General features: G+C 42.5%; 1 protein-coding gene across 3 annotated transcripts in view; it reads right to left on the bottom strand.

Moving 5' to 3' along the window:
* LOC126257400 (DNA-directed RNA polymerases I, II, and III subunit RPABC3) overlaps positions 1-26,729 on the bottom strand; it is a 509,897-nt gene that overhangs the window by 147,342 nt on the left and 335,826 nt on the right. The gene's annotated exons all lie outside the window — the stretch shown is intronic.

Below are 26,729 nucleotides of genomic sequence, written 5' to 3'. Positions count from 1 at the left end.
GCCAGTCCCCGGACCTCAACATACTGTTTATTGCGCCATGGAAACTCCTAATTAAGGAATCCTGTCCCGCCACACAGACGAATCAATTCAGTATCAGTGTGAAGAAAGGAGAAATATATAATGTATATGGAGTATTAGCAAGTGTGCCCAGAACCATTTGTCGTGAAATCGCATGACTGTTTCGCTGTTCACTGCGAACTCAACCTTAGCACCACCACCACCAGCTAGCTCCTATCTTGTGTGCGCTCTTCCTTGAATGACGCTCATCTTACACTGCAGAGGCTGCACAAAACCAATGGCGGCTATAAAAATTGGAATCGAACTCGGGAGCGTGCAAGCATTGATATAAGAATTTGAAATTTTCAACATTGAAAAAGAATTTAAAATGAATGTCAGCCAGGGGCTGTTTAGTTTTCGCACTCTTTGCCGCACAGTGCACAGAACATCGATCGGCTGGGAGAGGAGCTGCAGTGCAGCTGCAACTGGCCGCTGCACCAGGCTTTTGAGGGCCCGCCAGCGCCAGCTGTGTCTTTGGAAGCAAGCCAGCCAGCTAGCCTGTGCCCTCGTTGAAAGGTAATTGCGCCGCTGATGTAACAGAATGGGCTCTTTTGTGTCCCGTGTTACGTCACCGTGCATTAAACATTTTCTGCAATCGCTGTTTATTTCCTATGTGGAAAACGGAAGCGTAGTTTTCCGCTGCAAACATCGCGTCCCCGGTCACGGGTTCATCCGTCCTACAGGAATCCCCCATTAGAGTACGTGACTTACATTGTGGCCGTGCTTTTATCTTTTCGGAGCTCTGGTGAGTTTGTCTGCCTTTGCCCTCTTCCGTTCGATTTGGCTGATGTATGAGCAAACTGTTTGCGTATTCGTCTGGCATTGTGTTTTTTTGACATAAATATGAGACTGGAAGGGAGGAGAGCGTAACAAAGCAGAGCTGATAACCACCAGGTTTGTCGAGAAAAGCACGGAAAGGGATCCGTTGGTTTAACTTCCCCATCCTGACATTTCGACGAAGGGTTATCTATATTTGTAAACGACTGTCCCGGTTCATGATTCACTATCCTAGTTAACAGGTTTGTCTGTCTAACGGCTTCCAGGGCAACAAAATTTGACTTTCGGTATTTCATGTAATTTAAAATGCTGTCTTATAATCTTATCTTAAAGGCTTAACACAGACAACTATTACAGTTAGAAACTGTGTGTATGTCTTAAGTCAGCGCAACTCACGGCGCGCAAATTACGCAGAATATATTCATCCACTATTTGAGAGTGGCAGCACTTAGCAACTTCCAACAAACTTTACACATAATTTTAAACGTTCGGAAAACGTTCCCACAAAATGGTGAAAGGAAAAATGTTTATCGCGTACTACATTTTCGCTCTTCATACAGTGAAACTTCAGCATCAGGAATGTTTTGTAATTTATTACTACTGACTTCATTGGCAACACATCTTAAAGACAGTATCCATATATAATACTGAACACACCTGCAAAGTTACATCGTTGTACATCTCACAGTTCACGTGATAATGACGTTATAAACATTGAGACGCGTGAAAAACGAGCTTGATAATGAGAGCATTTAGCGACTTACAACAAACTTTAAACAATTTCAAGTGTGTTCCAATTTTTTTCTGCTTATATGCCTAACGTCAAATATTTAACACATTAAATCATTCTAAAGTAATCAGATGTTTGAATCTGTTTTATGCTTGGGCGTTCTGTGGTTTGTTGGTAAGTGAATATTGCTCTCGGTGACTAAGTGACACACTGCAAATCCAAAAGGGTAGACGATCCTAGGATTTTTATCGAGACTTAACGCTTTGTTACACCTTGGTCCTGAGCCATCGTTATGCTGTAGGTCCCCAAGTCACTAGCTAAGTCATTAAAATAAAAAAAAATGGCTCTGAGCACTATGGGACTCAACTTCTGACAAGGGAACCTCCCCATCGCACCCCCCTCAGATTTAGTTATAAGTTGGCACAGTGGATAGGCCTTGAAAAACTGAACACAGATCAATAGAGAAAACAGGAAGAAGTTATGTGGAACTATGAAAAAATAAGCAAAATATACAAAATGAGTAGTCCATGCGAAGATAGGTGGCAACATCAAACATGATCTGAACTCAGCAGCGCCGTGGTCCCGTGGTTAGCGTGTGCAACTGCGAAACGAGAGGTCCTTGGTTCAAGTCTCCCCTCAAGTGAAAAATTTTTCTTTATTTTAGCAAAGTTATGATCTGTCCATTCGTTCATTGACGTCTCTGTTCACTGTAATAAGTTTAGTGTCTGTGTTTTGCGACCGCACCGCAAAACAGTGCGATTAGTAGACGAAAGGACGTGCCTCTCCACCGGGAACCGAAAACATTTGATCGCAAGGTCATAGGTCAACCGATTCCTCCACAGGAAAACACGTCTGATATATTCTATACGACACTGGTGACGGCATGTCCGTCACATGACAGGAATATGTTGTCGACCCACCTAACTCGTACACTTGGCGAATGGGTAAAAAGATTCTTCTACATTGCCCGATTTAGGTTTCCTTGTGGATGTGAGAATTACTCCCAAAAAAGTGATGAAAACATAGGAGTTTGTCACATAAACTGCAACAAACGAATGCAACAGTTTCACAGTCGTACAATTTTCCCTGTGCTCTGTCAAAACATGTTTTTAACGTTTTCAATTTTTTCCGTGTGTAGACTGTCAAATCCTGCATATGTCCAAGCAAATCTGAACATGTCCTGGAATTTTGGAGAGCGAATTTGATTATATGTGAGTGCCTGAACTTTGATAATTGTCTGAAAATAAAAAATAAAATCTTACACTCGAAGGAAGACTTGAACCAAGGATCTCTCGTTCCGCAGCTGCTCACGCTAACCACGGGACCACGGCGCTCCTGGTTTCACATCATCCTTGATGTTGCCTATCTTCGCAAGGACTACTCAGTTTGTATATTTTGCTTATTTTTTTCATAGTTCCACACAACTTCTTCCTGTTTTCTAGATTGATCTGTGTTCAGTTTTTCAAGGCCTATCCACTGTGCTAACTTATAACTAAATCTGAGGGGGGTGCGATGGGGAGGTTCCCTTGTGAGGTCATTAGTCCCCTAGAACTTAGAACTAGTTAAACCTAACTAACCTAAGGACATCACACACATCCATGCCCGAGGCAGGAGTCGAACCTGCGACCGTAGCGGTCTCGCGGTTCCAGACTGCAGCGCCTATAACCGCACGGCCACTTCGGCCGGCTAAGTCATTTCAGTGATCGTAGAAAGGCAAGGACATGCCACTACCAACCATTCATAGTAAAGAACTGTCTTGTTCAAACCAATTTTCGGGATAATGGCAGTTTTACATACTAATAGTTTATCGCCGTAAACACGTACCGTTCAGCATGTGACGTCAGGTCATTTCATATTGGAAAAATCGTTTTGCTGCGATATAGATGGTCGCTGTTTCTCTTTTCAGATGTATATCGAATTAATCTTGGGGAATGCGGCGGAAAACTGAGATCAGACTTTCATTCAGATTAGTGCAGTGTGAAGCTTTCGTCACGTTGGCAATACAAACAAACACTTCTAACAGACAACAAAGTAGAAATAATAGAAATGTTGAAGCACAGTAGGAGACTAAGCGAAGAGCTCCTCAGAGTGGATAGGTCGAAATGTTGCTTAAAGAGTATGAATAAACAGCAGGCCGTTGTTCGCATGTTCCAAAGATTCAACGGATACACAGAAGTTAGAAGACTGAATTTAGCTTATCATGAGTGTTGTGACATGGACAACTGGAGAAGAAAGGACAGGACAGTAACGCTCCGCTCACCTCGCTTTATTGTTAAAGAAACTAAGATAAGACAGGTTAGCACTATGATGTTTCCCCGTTCCAGCTATGGATCAGTCATGCAGAATCCGTGGTGCATCTTGAAAGAAAATACAGGACTTTGAAGTGACGTCCTGTATTCGCATAATGTCACAAGGGGGCCGTTAAAAACGTGTTTAGTTACTTTGTGGAAGATCAGTGTGTCGATACCAAAGCGCGCCTTGTGTCAATTTGATAGTGAAATTGTAAATAATCGCAAAACAGACGGGTCTGGTTTAAAAGAAAACGTGGAAGGACAAGGGGACGAGAACCAACATCGATCAGCCAAAACTCTGACTAACATGCCACTGTGATAGCTGAAGAGCACGTGGAGAATAAAGAGAAATACAGAAACATTACAACGCAGTACAACCCACGATACTGTGGCATGGTGGCTGCGCATTCGTTTCACATCACACTGCAAACCTGGTTCACTTCACAATTGGTAATACCCAGCTATCGTGACTTTGACGGGTGAAAGAGTTAATCGTACACAAAAAAGCTAACTTGCGTCGTATTCCGGGCTACGTTGAACTGTGTAGCTCCCCTATACATGGATGTACCGATTGTCAGGTGGCATGAAGTAAAGAACATTTCACCTCGTAAGGGGTTCAAATAACATTCGTGTTGAGGACAGCTTTACTGCTAGCACACTGTCTGGAGATCATGAAATGTGCCTGGCAAGTGATGTCCCTACACATCACGTTTGCACACCCAGCTCACTCGCTCCAGAATTGCCATAAAGGTCGGATTGGAATGTGACTTAAGCAGTGGAACGCACGGTGGGTTCTCGGCCATAAATAGTCTGAATGTAGACGCCGTTGAATCTCTGGTGCTGTCGTTAAAGAAAAATCGTTGTTTGCAGGCAAAGCGGTCGATACGCGTGTGGTTGGTTAGAGCAGGATGAGACAAGCTTTGCTGGACTACTCTCGGTCCGTGCACAGCGGCGTCGAGGCGCGCTGCAGAGGCTACCCGCGGGCTGGCAGCGACATCACGCGGCCGCCGGTTGGCCAAGCGCAGCATTGAATCCGAGCGGAGAGAAGAGCGCTGGTAATGAATCGCCCTCTTGGCAGGCCGGCCCGCAGTTCCTGGTAAGGGCCGCCCGCCCAGCGCGAACTGCGCAGTTGACTCGCGGCCCCGCCGCCTGCGGCACACGTGCCTGCCCTGAATGATTCCGTCTTTATTACAGCAGTGCGGAGTATTCGCTAAAATTAACACTCTCATTATCAATCTTATTCGAGATCTGTAGCTCTTTTGGCTACTACTTGAAAGTACCTACAAGTTTATTAGGAACCACATTACATTATGAAGTATACACTCAGTCGCAAAAGTATTCGGACAGCACGTAACGGCGCACAATTTAGCAGTTTGCCGCATGAACAAATACAAAAATTGCACTTTGTAATGTATTTGGGACTCTGGGTACGATGTCGCAACGTGAAACACGCGTCAAATACGAAGAATTGTTGTTGGACATATATCTGTTACGTAATATTTCCTGAAAACGGCATGGGAAGGTGCAACAAAAGTACTCGAACAAAGGCGGAAAACGTGAGAGAGTAGTTCATTCCGAGGCGCACAGAGGGTGAAGCGACTGTAGTGTGTCCGACATTTCCGCGAGACGATAGCGATGATTAGTAAACACGTATGACGAGCCTGTGCAGGTCGAAGTCAAGTCCCACAGGGCTCAGAGCCATTTGAACCTGTGCAGTTCGACGATGGGACGCAGGGGGAAGTGTTCTACGTTCGAGCAAAGGCAACTTGTCGTTTATCGTCACGCGAAGGGGAAAACCTGCAGGGAAATTGCCGCAATAGTGAACATGAAGAAAAGTACAGTTCACGACATTATTAAACGGTTCGAGAAAGAAGACCGATTGGAATTCTGTTGCAGTACAGGACGGCCACGGAGATTTTCACAGAGAGATGAACGTGTGATTGTGCCAAAGGTACAACAGAATCCGAAAATATCGGCCACACGAATTGCAAGTGAGGTGGAGGGAGACCTTGGTATAAAAGTTCATCCCGAAACCGTGAGGAGAGTACTACGACGATCGCAATACCATGGTCGAGTGGCACGGCGAAAGTCATCCATAAATGCAGTGAACCAGAAGAAACGTATACAGTTTGCGAGGGAATACGCCGAATGCGATCAGGCTTGGTGGAATCGGGTGATATTTTCCGATGAATGTAAATTTACATTATGGCAAAGCGACGGAAAGGCAAACGTGTGGCGAAAGACCAATGAAGAGCTGAATCCCAGGAACCTCAAACCAACAGTAAAGTTTGGAGGTGGGAGCATAATGGTGTGGGGATGCATGTCCGGCAATGGTGTGGGTGATTTAGTGTTCATTGATGGATGATACGATGAACAAGGAAGCGTATTTGAATATACTGCGAGGACATTTGAAGCAGAGTGCACGACATCTAGGTATTGCGAACAACTTTCATTTTTATCAGGATAATGATCCCAAGCATACCGCGCATATTGTACAAATGTGGCTGCTCTTAAATTGCCCGAAAGTATTGCACCCCCCTCCCCAATCACCAGACCTCAACCCAATCGAACGTTTGTGGGATAAATTGAAACGGACCCTCCGCGCAGACAACATCTATACGAAGGAGACCTTGAAAGAGAAACTGCGCCAAGAATGGGAAAATACAGGCCCAAATTTCACGAAAAAACTTGTGGAAAGTATGCCGTAGATTGGAGGAGGTATTGAAAATGAAAGGTGGACCCACAAGGTATTGACATTTTCGTCGTACAACTTATGAAAATTTATTGGACAGTGTCCGAATACTTTTGTAGCAGCAGGGTGTGCAGGATGTTTCATTTTTGTTGTTAATTTTTCTGTTATTTATGTTTTGCAAACGAAATAATACAATCATTCTTTTGTTATTAATGTTGTTACGCATATATATATGGTGTCCCAGCTATCTTGTCCACCCAAAATATCTCTGGAACAATAACAGCTATTGGAAAACGACTTTCACCGGTATCAATGTAGGTCTGGGGCCCATGAATGTACATATTTGGAAACATTCTAAAACGAAAGCATATGTGTTTTTTAACACAAAATTACGTTTTTTTTAAATGGACCTCATATTTTTTCTTCAGCAATCCATAGCATGACAAAGCACATACACAATGGCGTTGATTGCATCGCAATATTCCCATTACATCCCGAGATATTAAGACGCGAAGTTGACGCTTGAAACACCCGACATGCGCTGCTAGCGCACGTCCTGAGGCTCAGGCGTGAACCCCATGCTGCCCGTTATCGCGATGTGATTGACATGTGTAATCACACCTCCATACTTATCAAGAGGTCCGAAACGAATAATACGGTCTGCTGTTATTGTTCCAGAGATATTTTGGGTGGACAAGATAGCTGGGACACCCTATATATATATATATATATATATATATATATATATATATATATATATATATATATATATATATATATATATATTGCTAATAAATATTTTTAGGTTTCATAGTGTTTCTCGAGTACTCATTGTGAAACTTCCCACTGTCCGAATACTTTTGCGACTGAGTGTATGTCTATAATCGTAGTTTTCACAGCCTCGTTCCTGGCCGTTGCAGTTTATCACGGGACGATCCGCGATTTTTCTGAAAGCTTATTAGCGTGTGTTACTCCTATCTTACATCCCTGTTGTTTTAAAACAGGGGTTTTTAAAGACAAACTTTTTACAATTATGTTTAGGATGATAATTACGGTTTACTTTTCCTTAAATCTTCATGGTGCTCTCCACCGTGTGCACAAACAGACAGGCGATGGTCAAAATCGTCCCACACTTTTGCGAATATGTTGAATTTACTAAATTCTAAAGTGTTCAAAAGGGAGGCACATTCACGGAGACTTTCACAAACCACCACAAAATGCATGTTGTAATCACATTCGGAATCCAGCGGTACCAGCAAGTATCGATATCTTCGTTTACAAAAAGAAAAGGTCATATAGAAACTATGTCCTTAAATTGTTTCACGTCTGAATATTTACATACCATATCCGTACAACTATGTTGAAATTTTAACATAAAATTTTGTAAATTCAATTCTCTTCGGTTTGGCTTAGTATACGCCACCGATTTTCTGTGACAAAAATGCAACTCCTCGCTTTGTGTAGTATTTCTATATTACTTCATCGTGTATAGTCTTGGCGGGAAGTTTTAATGAACAGTGGCCAAGTCATTTTGTAAGGCTGCAGAGGACGTATTGTTGGTTCAAATTGTGTCATCATAGAAATTGAAGCGTTTCAGAATACAAACGTTTAAAATTCGGATGCCTTATTTCGTTTCGTACTTTGAGAATTATCAGATTTTCGTAGTATTTCTCATCAGTTAATTTTCTACCTACTACTAGACCAGCCTGCGGACATTATCATCTCTCGAAAGAAGACAGAAAAGCAAACATCAAGACAAGGAGCTAAGTAAAATGTTCGTACCTTCGTATGTGGATATTCCTTCGTCGCGGCTCATTTAATAATAATGACTACGTCCGATCTGAGTACAACTCATTGAATGTGCAGCACTGACGAGGCATATTACAGTGTTTATCTGAATTAGGTAAAAATGTCTCTTGTTGCTGTATTATTGTTACCGTCATCTGTACTTCACCCGCATTGGGTGTGGACAAGGGTACGAGCTAGCTGCTCCAGGTAGGGCGCTTACGTGAAGCGACAACTTAAAAATTGGCGCCATGGTAAACATGTAGTTTCGATACGTAACTTAAAATTTGCCCAAGGTTATATCTTCATTCCTACAGAACCTGGGGTGTACAGACTTACTAGTAGTGCCGGCACCTCGCCCCTCACTGTATCTCTTAAAGAGCCACAAGTTCAAATATAAAATGACGCGAGACAAGTTATTCCGAATTTGGATCCCCCTGCCCCGGTGCCAACTAGACTGGGCTCAAAAGAAATAAGTTCTGCAAGTGACCACTCTCTCCTTTTCGGTGTGTGTGTGTGGGGGGGGGGGGGGGGAGGAGGGGGGGGGAGGAGGAGGAGGAGGAGGAGGAGTAGTTGTAAAAAATAAAATAAAAAAAGGTTCAAATGGCTCCGAGCGCTATGGGACTTAACTTATGAGGTCATCAGTCCCCTACAACTTACAAGGGAACCTCCCCATCGCACCCCCCTCAGATTTAGTTATAAATTGACACAGTGGTTAGGCCTTGAAAAACTGAACACAGATCAATCGAGAAAACAGGAAGAAGTTGTGTGGAACTATGAAAAAATAAGCAAAATATACAAACTGAATAGTCCAAGTGTAAGATATGCAACATCAAGATATATATAAGCTGAGGAGCGCCGTGGACATGTGGTTAGAGTGAGTAACTGCGGAACGAGAGGTCCTTGGTTCGAGTCCTCCCTCGAGTAAAAATTTTACTTACTTTATTTTCGCAAAGTTACGATCTGACCGTTCATTCATTGACGTTTCTGTTCACTGTAATAAGTTTAGTGTCTTTGTTTTGCGACCACACCGCAAAACCGTGCGATTAGTAGACGAAATGACGTGCCTCTCCAATAGGAACCGAAAACATTTGATCGCAAATTCATAGGTCAACCGATTCCTCCACGGGAAAACACGTCTGAAATATTCTATACGACACTGGTGACGGCATGTGCGTCACATTACAGGAATATGTTGTCGACCCACCTAACTTGCGCACTTGGCGAATGGGTAAAAAGATTCTTCTACCTCGCCCGATTTAGGTTTTCTTGTGGATGTGATAATCACTCCCAAAAAAGTGATGAAGACATAAGAGTCTTGTGACAGCCAGAGCGAGAGCACCAGCAGCAGCGAGTACTGTTTGTATAAAGCGTTTATTTTGCATTTTGTTTACGACCTTCCACTAAGGAAGGGATTCTATTTGTGTTTATCTGCTCTGCATAGAAACTAACAGTTCTTGATCGTTAGGAGAGAAATTTATTTTGTACTTATTTGCTGCGCTTAGCTTTTAAATAGTTTTTCTGGAAAAACCTAGCGTAGTTTTCGCGTCTCGTATTTCAGTGAGTGTCTCTTGATTATCAGAGTAGCTCATCAGAAGATTATCTTGGGAATTTGTCACCGTATAGAGTAGGGTAAACATAGTCATGTGTAGGGACTGTGGTTGTTGTGAGCGGACGCAAGGAGAATTGGCCACTCTTCGGGGACAGGTGGAGGCTTTGTCTGTTAGGCTCATCGAGCTCGAGGCGCAGGCGTCGGCTCGTAGTGGCGTTGGGGCAACTGTGGTGAGACCTATGCCTACTTCGGTGGCCTTGGAATCACATGGAACCCCTGATGTCGCTGCGTCTTCCGGCAGTGAGCATCTTACCGGTCAGCCATCACTCCAGGGTGAATGGCGGACAGTGGTGGGCTCGCGCGTGCCTGGCCGAAAGGCGAAGGTGGGATCTGGCCGCGTGGCAGCTGCCTTACCCCTTTCCAACAGGTACGGGGTGCTTCCTAGTGGTGATGACATCGTTTCCGAGCCACCACAGGAGCCTCGCCTGTTGGGCCAGTGGCCGATTCTCCGGCAAGGTCCCGACAGTCACAGAGGGCGGGCCTATTAGTTATAGGGAGCTCCAACGTTAGGCGGGTTATGGAGCCCTCAGGAAAATAGCGGGTAGGTCGGGGAAGAATGCCAGTGTGCACTCGGTGTGCTTGCCGGGGGGTCTCGTCCGTAATGTGGAGGAGGCCCTTCCGGCAGCTATTGAACGCACTGGGTGTGACCGGCTGCAGATAGTAGCACATGTCGGAACGAATGACGCCTGCCGCTTGGGTTCTGAGGCCATCCTTGGTTCCTTCCGGCGGCTGGCTGATTTGGTGAAGACAACCAGCATCGCACGCGGAGTGCAAGCTGAGCTTAATATCTGCAGCATAGTGCCCAGAGTCGATCGCGGTCCTCTGGTTTGGAGCCGTGTGGAGGGTCTAAACCAGAGGCTCAGACGACTCTGCGACCATAACGGTTGCAAATTCATCGACCTCCGTTATTGGGTGGAGAACTGTAGGGCCCACCTAGACAGGTCAGGCGTGCACTACACACCGGAAGCAGCTACTAGGGTAGCAGAGTACGTGTGGCGTGCAGACGGGGGTTTTTTAGGTTAGAGGGACCCCCCCCCCCTTGGGCGAAACGATAAAATACCTGACGGCTTACCAGAGAGAACATCATCATCGTTGATAAAGAACGTCCGTCCTCAGAGACCAAAAACAGGAAAAGTTAACGTAATATTGGTAAACTGCAGGAGTATCCAGGGCAAGGTTCCTGAATTAGTATCGCTTATTGAAGGAAATAGTGCGCATATAGTATTAGGAACGGAAAGTTGGTTAAAACCGGAAGTGAACAGTAACGAAATCCTAGACACAGAATGGAATATATACCGCAAGGATAGGATAAACGCCAATGGTGGAGGAGTATTTATAGCAGTAAAGAATTCAATAATATCCAGTGAAGTTATTAGCGAATGCGAATGTGAAATAATCTGGGTTAAGTTAAGTATCAAAGGTGTGTCAGATATGATAGTCGGATGCTTCTATAGACCACCTGCATCAGCAACCGTAGTAGTTGAGCGCCTCAGAGAGAACCTGCAGAACGTCGTGAAGAAGTTTCGTGATCATACTATTGTAATAGGGGGAGACTTCAATCTACCAGGTATAGAATGGGATAGTCACACAATCAGAACTGGAGCCAGGGACAGAGACTCTTGTGACATTATCCTGACTGCCTTGTCCGAGAATTACTTCGAGCAGATAGTTAGAGAACCAACTCGTGAAGCTAACGTTTTAGACCTCATAGCAACAAATAGACCGGAACTTTTCGACTCCGTGAATGTAGAAGAGGGTATCAGTGATCATAAGTCAGTGGTTGCATCAATGACTACAAGCGTAATAAGAAATGCCAAGAAAGGAAGGAAAATATATTTGCTTAACAAGAGTGATAGGGCACAAATCGCAGAATATCTGAGTGACCACCATCAAACGTTCATTTCTGAGGAAGAGGATGTGGAACAAAAATGGAAAAAATTCAGAAACATCGTCCAGTACGCCTTGGATAAGTTCGTGCCGACTAAGGTCCAAAGCGAGGGGAAAGATCCACCGTGGTATAACAATCATGTACGAAAGGTGCTACGGAAACAAAGAAAGCTTCATCATAGGTTTAAGAGTAGTCGAATCATAGCTGATAAGGAAAAGCTGAACGAAGCGAAAAAGAGCGTAAAGAGAGCAATGAGAGAAGCATTCAACGAATTCGAACATAAAACATTGGCAAACAATCTAAACAAGAACCCTAAAAAGTTTTGGTCATATGTGAAATCGGTAAGCGGATCTAAATCCCCTATTCAGTCACTCGTTGACCACGATGGCACCGAAACAGAGGACGACCGAAGAAAGGCAGAAATACTGAATTCAGTGTTCCGAAACTGTTTCACTGCGGAAAATCGTAACACGGTCCCTGACTTCAGCCGTCGCACGGACGCCAAAATGGAAAATATTGAAATAAACGATATCGGAATTGAAAAACAACTGCTATCACTTAGTAGCGGAAAAGCATCCGGACCAGACGAGATACCCTTAAGATTCTACAGTGATTATGCTAAAGAACTTGCCCCCTTTCTATCAGCAATTTATCGTAGATCTCTGGAAGAACGTAAAGTACCTAGCGACTGGAAGAAAGCGCAGGTCGTTCCCATTTTCAAGAAGGGTCATAAATCAGATGCGAATAATTATAGGCCTATTTCGCTTACGTCAATCTGTTGTAGAATAATGGAACATGTTTTATGTTCTCGTATTATGACGTTCTTAGATAATACAAATCTCCTTCATCATAACCAACATGGATTCCGCAAACAGAGATCATGTGAAACTCAGCTCGCCCTATTTGTCCAAGAAATTCACAGTGCCGTAGACACTGGCGAGCAGATTGATGCCGTATTCCTGGACTTCAGGAAGGCATTTGATACGGTTCCGCACTTACGTTTAGTGAAAAAAATACGAGCTTACGGAATATCGGACCAGGTTTGTGATTGGATTCAGGATTTCCTAGAAGAAAGAACACAACATGTCATTCTTAACGGTTCAAAATCTGCAGATGTAGAGGTAATTTCGGGAGTACCGCAAGGAAGCGTGATAGGACCTTTATTTTTTACAATATACATAAATGACTTAGTTGACAACATCGGTAGCTCCGTGAGGCTATTTGCAGATGACACGGTTGTCTACAAGAAAGTAGCAACATCAGAAGACTCGTACGTACTCCAAGAAGACCTGCAGAGGATTAATGAATGGTGCGACAGCTGGCAGCTTTCCCTAAACGTAGATAAATGTAATATAATGCGCATACATAGGGGCAGCAATCCATTCCAGTACGATTATTCCATAGGTGGTAAATCATTGGAAGCGGTAACGACCGTAAAATACTTAGGAGTTACTATCCGGAGCGATCTGAAGTGGAATGATCACATAAAACAAATAGTGGGAAAAGCAGGCGCCAGGTTGAGATTCATAGGAAGAATTCTAAGAAAATGTGACTCATCGACGAAAGAAGTAGCTTACAAAACGCTTGTTCGTCCGATTCTTGAGTATTGCTCATCAGTATGGGACCCTTACCAGGTTGGATTAATAGAAGAGATAGACATGATCCAGCGAAAAGCAGCGCGATTCGTCATGGGGACATTTAGTCAGCGCGAGAGCGTTACGGAGATGCTGAACAAGCTCCAGTGGCGGACACTTCAAGAAAGGCGTTACGCAATACGGAGAGGTTTATTATCGAAATTACGAGAGAGCACATTCCGGGAAGAGATGGGCAACATATTACTACCGCCCACATATATCTCGCGTAATGATCACAACGAAAAGATCCGAGAAATTAGAGCAAATACGGAGACTTACAAGCAGTCGTTCTTCCCACGCACAATTCGTGAATGGAACAGGGAAGGGGGGATCAGATAGTGGTACAATAAGTACCCTCCGCCACACACCGTAAGGTGGCTCGCGGAGTATAGATGTAGATGTAGATGTAGAGTTTGTCACATTAACTGCAACAAATGAATGCAAGTTTCACAGTCGCACAGTTTTCCCTGTGCTCTGTCAAAACATACGTTTTTAACGTTTTCAAGTTTTTCCGTGTGTAGACCGTCAAATCCTGCATGTGTCCAAGCAAATCTGAACATGTCCTGGAATTTTGGAGAGATAAGTTGATCATGTCTGAGTGCATGAACTTTGATAATTGTCTGAAAATAAAAAATTAAAACTTTTCACTCGAAGGAGGATTGAACCAGGGACCTTCAGTTCCGTAGCTGCTTACGGTAACCACGGGACCACGGTGCTCCTCGGTGTACACGTACCTTGATGTGGCTTATCATGCACACGGACTACTCAGTTCGCATATTTTGCTTATTTTTTTCATAGTTCCATACAACTTCTTCCTGTTTTCTCGATTGATCTGTGTTCAGTTTTTCATGGCCTATCCCTGTGTCAACTTATAACTAAATCTGAAGGGGGTGCAATGGGGAGGTTCCCTTGTTAGAACTACTTAAACCTAACTAACCTAAGGACATCACACACATCCATGCCCGAGGCAGGATTCGAACCTGCGACCGTAGCGGTCGCGCGGTTCCAGACTGTAGCGCCTAGAACCGCTCGGCCACTCCGGCCGGCCGGAGTTGTACAATATTAAAATATAGTTTTCAAATCGAAAGAGACTTTTTGAAATACCTGTAGAGTTAATATCTGGGATGAGATAGTTCCCACAATCTTATTACCTTTAAAAATTGGCTTTCGTAACTGCGCTGATGCAATGATACGTTGCGTTAGTTTTTCTCGGATTTATCTGCTCTGGCGCTCTACAGAAACTTTTAAATATATGAAACGCATTTACTGTCATGTTACTACAACGGTAAGTTTTATCGTTACTGAACTGAAAAGTGGGATATTTTATATTTCTCAGCTGAAGAAAGAATATCAATCGCTGTAAGACATGGCGCACTTCAGCTTGAAATCTTGACATAACCACCGACAATATGTCCAGCGTGAGGTGTTCCTGGTTGCTTAAAGTGTAAAGTGGCCAATCAGTTCACATCGTTATTGTAGTCTTCTGCGTGTTGTAGATCTACTTAGAAAAGCACAATATTCTGTTGGCCAGTCTGTCAGACATGTTTCATAGGCCTAATAACTGGTAAGTACTCAGAAAAGACACCACAAGACAACATTACTTTTGTCATTGGTAACAAAATGGATAACTAAACACGCTATGTCACTAGTTCTGGTGTGATTAACATTACTTCGAGCCTTCTCATTTCGGTGTTCATCGTTTCACCAACCTTAAGACTGACTTCCATTCATTGCTGTTGCTTTATAATATTGTTCCTTGACTACGCTATCATGTCCCGAGCGCCTAGAATAAAATGGTAGCCTACATTTACCATACATACTCTGCAAAACATCGTACGGCGCGTGCCAGAGTGTACCCTGTACCATGACTACTAATTTCCTTTCCTGTTCCACTCAAAAATAGTGCTAGGAAAAACTGTCCATATACCTCCTTACGAGCGCTAATTTCTCTTATCGTCGTACTCACGCAAAATGTCCGTTGGCGGCAGCACAATCTTTCTGCACTCAGTTTCAAGGGTCGGTTCTTTGAATTTTCTCAGTAGTGTTCCTCCAGAGATTCGCATTTGAGCTCCCAAAACATCTCCGTAATAATTGCACCTTGTTCGAAACTACCGGTAAAAAAACCAGCAGAAGAATTACTTCGATGTCTTTCTTTAATCCCACCTGGTGCGGATCCCGTACACACGAACAGTACTCAAAAATTGGTCGCACTAGCGTCCTATATGCGGTCTACTTTACCGATTAACCAATGTTTCTCAAAATTTTCTCAATAAACAGAAGTCGACCATTCGGCTTCACCACGACAATCCTCACATGCTCGTCCCATTTGATATCGCTTTGCAACGTTACGCCCAGGTATTCAAATGACGTAACGGTGTCAAGCAGGACACTGTTAATGTTGTATTCGAAAATTACGAGATTGATTTTCCTATTCATCTGCATCAACTTACATTTTTCTACATTTAGAGCATGCTCCAATTCGTCATGCCAACTAGAAATTTCGTACACTGCACATACCGAGAGAAATGAGCATTTAATATTTTGTTTTGACCTTTGGAAAAGCTCTTACCTGGTTTGCAGCGTTAGAATCATACACACTGGCGTACTAATGGCGTCTCAAGTTATGGTCTGTATGCGGATCATGAACTGTTTGGATGAAGTTTGCAATGACTGCCACTGTCTGATCAGCCTCCCCTTATACAGGGTGTCCCAAAAAATGCCGAAAACGCTAAGTATGTTGTGCGGGAAGGCACACTGATCGAATCTCGAGAAGGAACCCACATCCAGAAAACGCACGGCTTGGGCGCTAGAGAGCTTAGAAGCCGAGATGGGTGTGCGTGCCACATTACGTCAATAAAACCAACACGAGCAGGACATCGCGCTGTCTGCATTACAAACTAGCTTCGCACTGCATACCTTCTACGTCAATGAGGAGCCTAAATCGGTTGTGCTGAGCCTCACGCATACGAGCAATAAGGTCCTCTGCTGACGTTACACGCGTGCCGTATACCATACTCTTCATACTAACCCACATAAGATAGGCGAGAAGTGTCATATCTGGCGACTGTGTTGGCCATGTAAATGGTCCACCACTACCAGTCCATCGATGGGGTATGCGACGTTGAGGTGATTCCGCACGTGAACATCAAAGTGTGCAGAAACTTCGTCGTGTTGCACCCACGTGTCCATCCGAAAATTTAGTGCCACTGCTTGCAATAGGATAAGCAAAACGTCTGTAATGTGAGATAGATCGGTCCTGTTAGTCTGTTTGGGAATAGATACTGTCCAATGATATGGGCACCAAATATCCCAGCCCAGACAATATCGACTAACTTCGATATAGTCGGCGTTGCAGGGGGAGGGGGCACTTGAATGTTACGTCCTCTCTGCTTTTGGTCACTACGCTTCAAAATCCAGGTCGACAGTCATGACGCAGGACGCGTTGCGGACCAGGTAGAAACGTAAGAAAGTAGGATAGCTAGGAAATTTATTCACGCATTTCAGTTTCGCATTCTAAAAATTGCGAAGTAATTTGAAAATGTATGATTTCTATTCGTTTCAGGTGTATTTCAGGATGAACGTCTTTACAAAGTACGCTGTTTGCCTGGTGTTTCGAGGTCTGCGTTCGGATTACAGTTAACTACTCTGCTCTGCAAAACTGAAGGATGGTCTAGATAAACATATCACATTAACAAAGAAGATGGCTGTAAAATGGCATGAGATCAGCTTGACTATAGCGCCAAATGGCGTTGACACCGCAACACGAGGCAATGTGTGTCAATCCACAAGCAGTTACGGTACACTATGGTGGTGTACTTAATGACACCATGGCCCGGAGGCAACTTTTGAATGACTTTATACGGGGAACAATCAACAGCAAACTGGAAGTTAGACCAACTCAGACATCTGTAGGCCTGGAGTTTTCTATTGGTCACAGCACTGTTTCAAGTGCTAGGGGAGCGTTCCGAACCACAAGCACTGCTGCCTAACGAGAGGAGGTGGCCGGCTACGCTCAACTACCAGAAAATTATCGCTACACTGTGCGACAGGCGAGAAGGGACCCACGCCAAACAGCGGGAGCAGTTGCAACCAAATTTAACAGAACTGCATGGGGGTGGTCTCTCTGCCCGATAACCAATACGTTGTGTACCTCTGACACACACACACAGGCGGCACAGTTTGCGATGGTGACAAAGCATAGGGAACTGGACCAACGAAGAGTGGTGTCAAGTGCTCTTCTAAGGTGAGAGCAATCTTAATCTGAGTAGTGATTCTGGACATGCCCTTATGAGGCCACGAACATTGTCGAACGTGATCTGTTTGGTGGTGCACGGGGAGGCACAATGTTGCATGGGCGGTTGTAACTTCCAAATCTTTCAACACGGTACCATCGCTGGTCAACGTTACTGAGACACTGCGCTGATGGAACAAAGGAGTGCCCTACCACAACAACTCCTTACCAACTATGTGACCAGCTTCAGAACATGCACTGCTGTCCGTGGTGATCACATATCCTATTAACAACTATGTTCCGCCTTTTGTAATGTCCAAGGGGCAATCGTAAATCGTGGTGATTTCAGTGTAATTACTGTCTTGGAATGAAAACGTATTTCTTTAGTTTACCCTCTACACTATCTGTAGCATTTCTTTGTATGTAAGGTCCAAGTTTCATCGAGGTATGTTACTTGGCAGTGACAAATCATGCGACTTTACTTTCATCTTTACGCTTTGTACGCCACTGTACCTTGCGCATTTACATCCTACTTTATCAACGTTTTCTCTTTGAAATGGAATGAAATGAAAGCTCTCGTGAAATACATATGGTACCTAACTACAATTTTATCGTGAACGGCGAAATGTGAGGCCAGGGACGTATATATGACATTCACAAAAAAAACCAAGAAAAAATATCCCATACAAAAATTTTGTAAAAAAATTACTTGTCAAAGAATATCAAAAAGTATGATGATGAACTCCAACCTACGCACAAAGAAATTGAGTATTATCTGAACACAGGCGTTAATCCTTGGCCACCGCCCCAACTGACAAAAGATTTTTCATCTCAAATATACCTGAAACGTATTAGAGTCACGACCTCTGATTTCTCATGAACAATTATGATCAAGGACTGAAAAGCATAAATAAAATAGAAATAACAGGTACGCCAGTACTTAAAAAATTTTATCAGTTCCTAATGTGCTGCAGACCGTTTAAGAAAATACAAATTCCAGAGTGTCCGCCTGAGTGCACTGGCGAAGATTTGTTTTTGCTAACGTACGGTATCCAAAGTAATTGTTAGAACAAGAACAAGAGAACCCAGAAGTGCGTTAAGCACGGAACTTAATTCACCTATCCAGGTATACCCCAAACACGCTGAAATTAAAATTGTCAGCTTGTCAATGTAAAAGATACTGCTAAAATTCTCTGACTCATCTACAGAATATTGACCACATAAAAGAAGCCAGGACGATCCAGTCAGTCTGATCTGATCCTCAGAAGTTTGGTATTATCAGTCACTTCACAAAACCTTAAATCTGTGCCGCCAACTGTTTATTCCCAAACACAAGGAGTGCTCGTGCTGGTGTCAGGCTGCCGCTGGTAGTGAGTCATGGGAGACGGCCGCACCGTGCTCCGATACCGACAGTTGAACCCGTCCGCGCCTTACAAGGACGCTTACACGTCATGCCAGGCTGCGGGCTACTTCGCGCAACGCCTCCCTCTTCATCCTCCTCCCACTACATCTAAACAACAAAACAATTATATTTTTCTTATCAGTGAGCCAGTTACAAATGCAAAGCCGTAAAACGATGTTACCTGCTGAAAACTCTTCAGTATCAACAAATGCCCCATATAAATCTATTGTCTGCCTGAACAAGCACGGCCGGCCGGTGTGGCCCAGCGGTTCTAGGCGCTTAAATCTGGAACCGCGTGACCGCTACGGTCGCAGGTTCGAATCCTTCCTCGGGCATGGATGTGTGTGATGTCCTTAGGTTAGTTAGGTTTAAGTAGTTCTAGGGGACTGATGACCTAAGATGGTAAGTCCCACAGTGCTCAGAGCCATTTGAACCATTTTGAACAAGCACGGCAAAGAAAAGATGTCATTCACTTGAATTTTGCAGTTACTGGGCACCTCAAGAAAATAACTTCACCAGTCGAAAGCACGACAGAATTGTGTTTCGCAGCTAAAGCAATTAAAGAGGATTTAGAAGAAGAAAATAGGAAAGAAGTTTGTTCAGAAGACACTGTGTGCATGTTTTTTAACAATATCCCGATGTCACTTTAAAAACTGAGGATAAATTCGCATACATGTGGGGAAATGTAATATTGAAATACTTCAGTTCCCGCCGGCGCTTAAGTATAGTTCCTTTATTTTCTTTACTTGCTTAGAAAAATTAATGAGAGAAAAACACTCAGTTTCTAGTTGATTATCTGGTATATCTTTTGCCGTTAGTATTCTGTAAGGAGAGCTCGCATAGAAATCCTTATCTGACAACACTAATAAAATTAAGTACAGTCCCCCCCCCCCCCACTCAGTTCATTTTCAAGAAACTGCAATAGGACACTTTGTTATCAGTGCTCTTTCTGGTGACTTGTACTAGGCAGCATCAACAAAATTCTGACTCAACGCTAAGAGTGCGTGGCGGTGACGTGGCTCTGTTGTTCTCACGTAGTGATTTGCGAAGATGGAAAAAAAAATCGAGATTTGAGCAGTGATTAAGTACCTCGTGAAGAAAGGTACGGAAGCAAAGGACATTCATGCCGATTTCCAGAATACACTGGGGGACTTTGCTCCTTCATATTGAACTGTTGCCAAGTGGACGAATGAATTTAAATTTGGTTGGGAGAGCTTAGACGATGATCTGCATAGTGGTCGGCCAAGATGTGTCACTACTCCAGAAATCATTGCAAAAGTGCACAAAATGGTCATGGTGTATCGCCGATTGAAAGTGCGTGAAATTGCTCACGCTTGAGAGATGTCATCAGAAAGGGTACATCACATTTTAACTGAAGAATTAGAAATGAAAAAATTATCTGCAAGATGGGTGCCGCGACACTTGACGCTGGTTCAAAAACTCTTGAGAATGGACATATCGGAACAATATTTGTCCCGTTTTAGGAGAAATAAACAAGATTTTTTTGCGCAGGTTTGTGACCACAGATGAAACTTGGGTGCACTACTATACTCCAGAGACAAAACAACAGTCAAAGCAATGGAAACAAACTGATTCTCCACTACCAAAGAAAGCAAAGACAATTAATTCGGCGGGAAAAGTCATAGCATCAGTTTTCTGGAATGCGAAGGGGATTCTGTTTGTAGATTATCTCCCCACTGGGCAAATAATTACAGGAGAATACTATGCTAGCCTCCTGGACAAATTGCAACAAAAGACGCGAAAAAAAGCCGGGTTTAGCTAGAAAGAAAGTTATCTTCCACCAGGATAATGCGCGCCCGTACACATGTGCCTGTCGCCATGACAAAATTACACGAACTATGGTATGAATTGTTGCCACACCCCCCTTATTCGCCTGATATGGCCCCGTTAGACTTCCATCTCTTCCCAAAACTGAAAATTTTTCTTGGTGGACGAAGATTCACTTCAAACGAAGAATTAATAGCCGCAGTTGACGACTATTTTTGCAGGCCTGGAGAAAACTCATTTTCGAGATGGGATCAAGACAACGGAACATCGTTGGACCAAGTGTACTAATCTACAAGGAGACTACATAGAAAAATTAAAAAAAGTTTCAGTGATGTAAATACTTCTTTTCTACTCCGTCCCGAGAACTTTTCAAACCATCCTCGTACTTCAGACTTTGCACACCTTTAGTACGCCATTAAAACAACATAACGGTCAAGCAGTAAGGTGCACTACTCTGGCAATTCCGAGAAAATCCCAAGGGAAGTTTTACGAGTCTTTTATGTAACTGATGCATCCGTGCGTAGATGCCTGACGCTAGAGTTCGTGGTGGTCAAGTAAGAACAACGTGTAAAGGGCGGCTCGGTTCGATTCCCCCGGAAACACTCATTTTTGTAGTACAAGTGTAAATTCCGATATATTTAAAAAATTGTACCTACACTGTTCGTTCTTGCGAAATTAGCAACGTCTCACCGCTACGTACGTTAGCTGCCAAATGGGGTCACCCTCTGTGGCTGCACCTCGAAGCGTCTTGATACAAAATAATTCCGGGTACCTTTCCACATTGCATGTATAAGGGATATCGCAAATCACGACAGGCATACATTTTCAGGAAAATTCTATGCGTTTCTTCATTTACTTATCGATAGTTATAAATATAGATAGCTACTCAAACTGGTGGCACTAATGTGCAATTCGTGCAACTGTTTCAGCATCGTGATCGGCCTCATCTTAATGCTGCTGTTAGGCGCGTTAACATGGGGCTGGAGAAGGCACCGATGGCAGAAGGCATGGGGCACATTGCAGTGGTGCCAGTTGAGTGTATCAATAGATCGGGTTTCACTAGGCATGGCCTCCACTTCAATAGGTACGGGAAGGGGAGGCTGGCAAAGCTTATAGGTGACAGTATAGCGGGTGGTAGTGGGATCACTCACAGAAAAATACATGTAGTAGTTAGTTTTAGAGTTACACTTTTTTTTTAGATTGAAGTCAGCTGATAGTTATATCTGCTTAAAGGAAGTCCCTCTAACAAAGGAATTACCTTCAGAGGTGGACAGGTATCAAAGTAGAGAAGGAATTGGCATATTTCATCAAAATATATGAGGTATTAGAGATAAAGTTAGTGAACTGCTTATATATGTTGACTCTGATATTATTGGCATATCGGAGCACCATTTAAATCAGTTTGACAATTCAGAGGTTTCCTTTACCAGGATAAAGATTACCTGGCTATTGTTGCAAGGAGTTCCTTGCGGAGTAGGGGAGTGGCCATGCACGTGAAAAACAGTATCCCGTTTGAATCCATAGATGTATCACGGCGCTGAACAGATATTTGAATGTTTTGCAGGTCCAGTTGAATTTAGTGAAACTAAACTTCTAATTGTTGTTGTTTATAGATCTCCTAACTCTGAATTAAGAGCATTTCTGTTCAAGCAGCTACAGAGGTTCTTGGTTCACTTTATAGGAAGTATGAAAAGTTAGTTATACGTGGTGACCTCAATATTAATTTTTTATATGATTGACCTAGAAAAAGGATGTTGATAGATCTCCTGAAGTCATATGATCTGATGCAGACTGTGTTTTCTCCAACCAGGGTGCAGGGGGAGTAGTAGCTAAGCCATAGACAACATTTTTATTCGTTCTTCATTGCTAGATGGGCATTCCGTTAGTAAAAGCGTGAATAGTCTTTCAGACCATGATGCACAAATTTTAACACTAAAAGGCTTTTGTACTCAAACCAGTGTCATATTTAATTACAAACTATGTAGGAAATTTAATCCAACAGCAATAGAGAGTTTCTTAAAATTTGTCAAGGAACAAGAGTGTCAGGATGTTTATAGTGCCGATAACATATACGATAAATACGATGCTTTCCTTAACACATTTCTCATCCTCTTTGAGTTGCTTTCCATTAGAACGTTTTAAACGGGGTACTAGCTGTAAAAGACAGCCTGGGTGTCTGACTAGTGGGATAAGGATATCATGTACACAAAGCGGGAGTTATATCAAAATGTTAGAAGTAGTCACAATCAAGCTACAGAAGCCCATTGCAAACAGTATTGTAAGGTGCTTAATAATGTTGTTTGGAAGGCAAAGAGTATGTGGTACGCAAATAGAATAGCTAATTCACAGGATAAGATTAAAACTATATAGTCAGTTGTGAAGGAATCGTCTGCTCAGCAGCACAAGTTCGGTGATATAAAGTCAGTTCGTGGTAAAAATATTTCTGTAACTGATAAATCAGATATATGTGAAGTATTTAGCAATCATTTTCTGACCATTGCTAGTGAACTAAATAAAAACTTAGTTTCTACAGGGAATCATATAGTCTAACTCTCATGGAGAATGCCATTCAGAGACTGATGCGTGAAATATTCCTCTGTGATACTGACAAGGGAGAGAATGAGTCAATAATTAAATCACTGAAGACTAAGGACTCGCATGGATATGATGTCGGAGTGCCTAGCAGAACATTAAAGTACTGTGCTGCACACGTTAGCCCTGTAGTTAGCCATACTTGTAATTTTTCCTTTAAGAATGGTCAGTTTCCTGAGCGCTTAAAATACTCAGTAGTAAAGCCGCTTTATAAAAAGGAAGAAAGGGGTAATGTACACAATTTCAGACCTATTTCTAGGCTATCAGTGTTTGGTAAGGTTATTGAAAAGGCTGTGTATGTAAGGATAATTGATCATTTTATATCACATAATTTACAATAAAACGTACACTTCGTCTTTAGAAGTCGTTTAACAATTGAAAATGCTATATTCTCTTTTCGGTACTGGATGGATTAAAAAAAAGGTTCCGACGCTGAGCATATTATTTGATTTAACTAAGGCTTTTGATTGTGTCGATCACAAAATATTGCTCCAGAATTTGGACCATTACGGAATATGGGGAGTAGCTTACAGTTGACTCATCTCTTACTTTAACAAAAGGTTGCAAAAGGTCATTATTCACAGTGTTGAGAATGGCTGTGATTTGGGCTCTGAGTGCGGCACGGTCAAATGGGGCGGGGGGGGGGGTGGACGGAGGGAGGGAGGGGCGCCCCAGGGATCAGTGTTGGAGCCACTCCTGTTCCTTATTTATATAAATGATGTGCCCTCTAGTATTAAAGGTAATTATAAAATATTTCTGTCTGCAAATTACACTAGCAGTTCACGACATAAGTTGATGGCTTGTAGAAAATAAACTAACGCTACATCACAGTAAGACACAGTTATTAAAGTTTCTAATATACAATTCAACAAAACCTGGCATTTTAATTTCACAGGATGGGCGTATGATTAGTGAAAGTGAACAGTTCAAATTTCCAGGTGTTCAGATAGATAGCAAACTGTCGTGGAAAGTCCACGTTCAGCATCTTGTTCGAAGACTTAATGGTGTCATTTTACTATTCGAACGGTTTCTGAAGTAAGTGATCGTTCGACAAGAAAATAAGTTCACTTTGCTTATGTCATTCGCTTATGTCATATGGTATTATATTTTGGAGTAACTCTCCCCATTTTCAAAGGATATTTTTGGCTCAGAAACGGGCAGTAAGTGGTATAAGTTCGCGAATCCCAAGACTTAGGAGCTCATTTAATATTTGGTAGAAATCCATCTGCATTTGGATCGCACTTCCTTAACTGTTGTGCAGAAAGGTGTGCAGTTTACTGCTGCATCTATTTTCAATAAGCTACCACAAGAATTCAAATACCTTAGCAGTAATTCAAGCGCTTTCAAACCGAAACCGAAGAGCTTCCTCATGGGTCACTACTCCTATTCTGTTGAGCAGTTCCTTGAAAAATTAAGCTGATTCCCATGTTATTACTTTTATGTTATAATTTCATGTACTGACACGTTCCATGACCTTGGAGATTTGCTCCTCAATTTGGTCCTACGGAACCAGGCGCGTAAATAAATAAATAAATAAATAAATAAATAAATGTTTGTTCTAATAATTAACTTTAATTAAAAATAGTAAGTAGTGATAAAAATGAAATTCATGAAAACTTCATCCACATACACGTGGTTTTTTTAAATTATATTACCTTTCAAATGTCATATAAATTAATATGACCAGTGATGAAAAAATATAGATTAAAAATGAAGTTTGAGCTGGAGTCGAATCGTCGCCGCATACAACTTTATCTCACGAAGCTCGAACGCTAACCACTCGACCACTATTACCTTAGACTTCCATAAATACATAAATAATAGACGCGTAAAACTTCTCTGACGATTTTCACGGCATTGGCAGAGTAGTGCACGCTATGTTGTTTTAATGGCCTACTGTAAGTGTACAAAGTTTGAAGTAAATCTGTGATCCCAACGTCGTGGCCTCCCCTTGTAAGATGTTTCACTTGCTAAGAACAAGGCTCACAGGGACGTACGAAACAATTTGGACTACCTCTCGTTTTAAAATTCAGAGCACTTTATCTAAACCTTCTTAGGAGCATGTGTCTTGTAGACCATTATTCGACGGAGCTGCAGAAAATGTTCTAGAACAAAAACACAAAGCTTGTTTATAAACTCTCCTAACAAACTCCAACGCCATGCAAGACGTTTGATAGGACGCTTTTCTTCGACTGTGGTTCCTTTTGAACTCATGGTCTAGCCAGCAGCCTCCGTTTGTTTCAAGAGTTTGCGTAGTACAGAGAGGTTTTGTAATTAGCACGTTCTTTCAACGCTGAATTGTTTCGGCCATTCTACTGTACTTGTAACTCAGAAATAATATTATTACGTCAATCGCAATGATGGTAGGACGATAATAGATGCTACGATTCTCCAAGCAAAGAAAATAGCTAATTCAAAAGTGTAGCAAAAAAGCGGAAGGTCCGCTGAATTACGTGGTGGTTGTAGAGCATGCAAATGGGCTGGTAATCAGAGGTAACGAGACTTAATTGAGCCCTCATTCCTCGTTTGGCCCTCACTGTGAACACAGGGTTGCAATGTCTCTTAGCACGGCGTTCGTACAATGAGGCAGGTAAATGTGTACAAACACTACCCGTTACTGATCAGAAGCACAGGTTTTTGAGATTGGCGATCATGCTAAAACAGTGCCCACCACATAACAACGCAAAATTTGTGATAATGTTCGTCCAATATGCAACTCAAATAACATGAGAGACACAATAGTATCACAAAGCACTTATGAATAGTAAACACATTCACATGTAATCCATCTAGGGAACACACAGACTACAAAATGCGCATGGGAAGTTCTAGACTAGCTCTAAGTCTAATCTAATTTGATTTTCAACTGTATCAAGTTCTGTTCTTGTGAACAAGTCGCACCCTTGACATTTATTTGAATTTCTTACTGTTGCACTCGAAATGAAGGTAGCGTGAAAACCTCAAGATTTTTAACCACTTTACCTGTTATTTTATATACTGTGTTACGAAAATATTGAGAACCATTGGTTCATTTCCCATTCGTCAAATTATCTTCAATAGACTCTTTTCCTATGTTAAAAATATGGTTGGGATTGTTGTTATTCTGATTGATTAGAGCATATACATAACACTTACGATCAATATTCTTTCAAAATACCTATTATGTTTATGTAATTATAGCTTAAAATCATTAAATATCAAGATCTCGTCAAGTGACCGAAAACCCACTGTTATTGACTGATGCTCTGAT

This window comes from Schistocerca nitens, chromosome 1, assembly GCF_023898315.1.
Source record: "Schistocerca nitens isolate TAMUIC-IGC-003100 chromosome 1, iqSchNite1.1, whole genome shotgun sequence".
In the NCBI taxonomy this organism is placed as follows: Eukaryota; Metazoa; Arthropoda; class Insecta; order Orthoptera; family Acrididae; genus Schistocerca; species Schistocerca nitens.
This window is presented reverse-complemented; position numbering and strand designations above follow the sequence as displayed.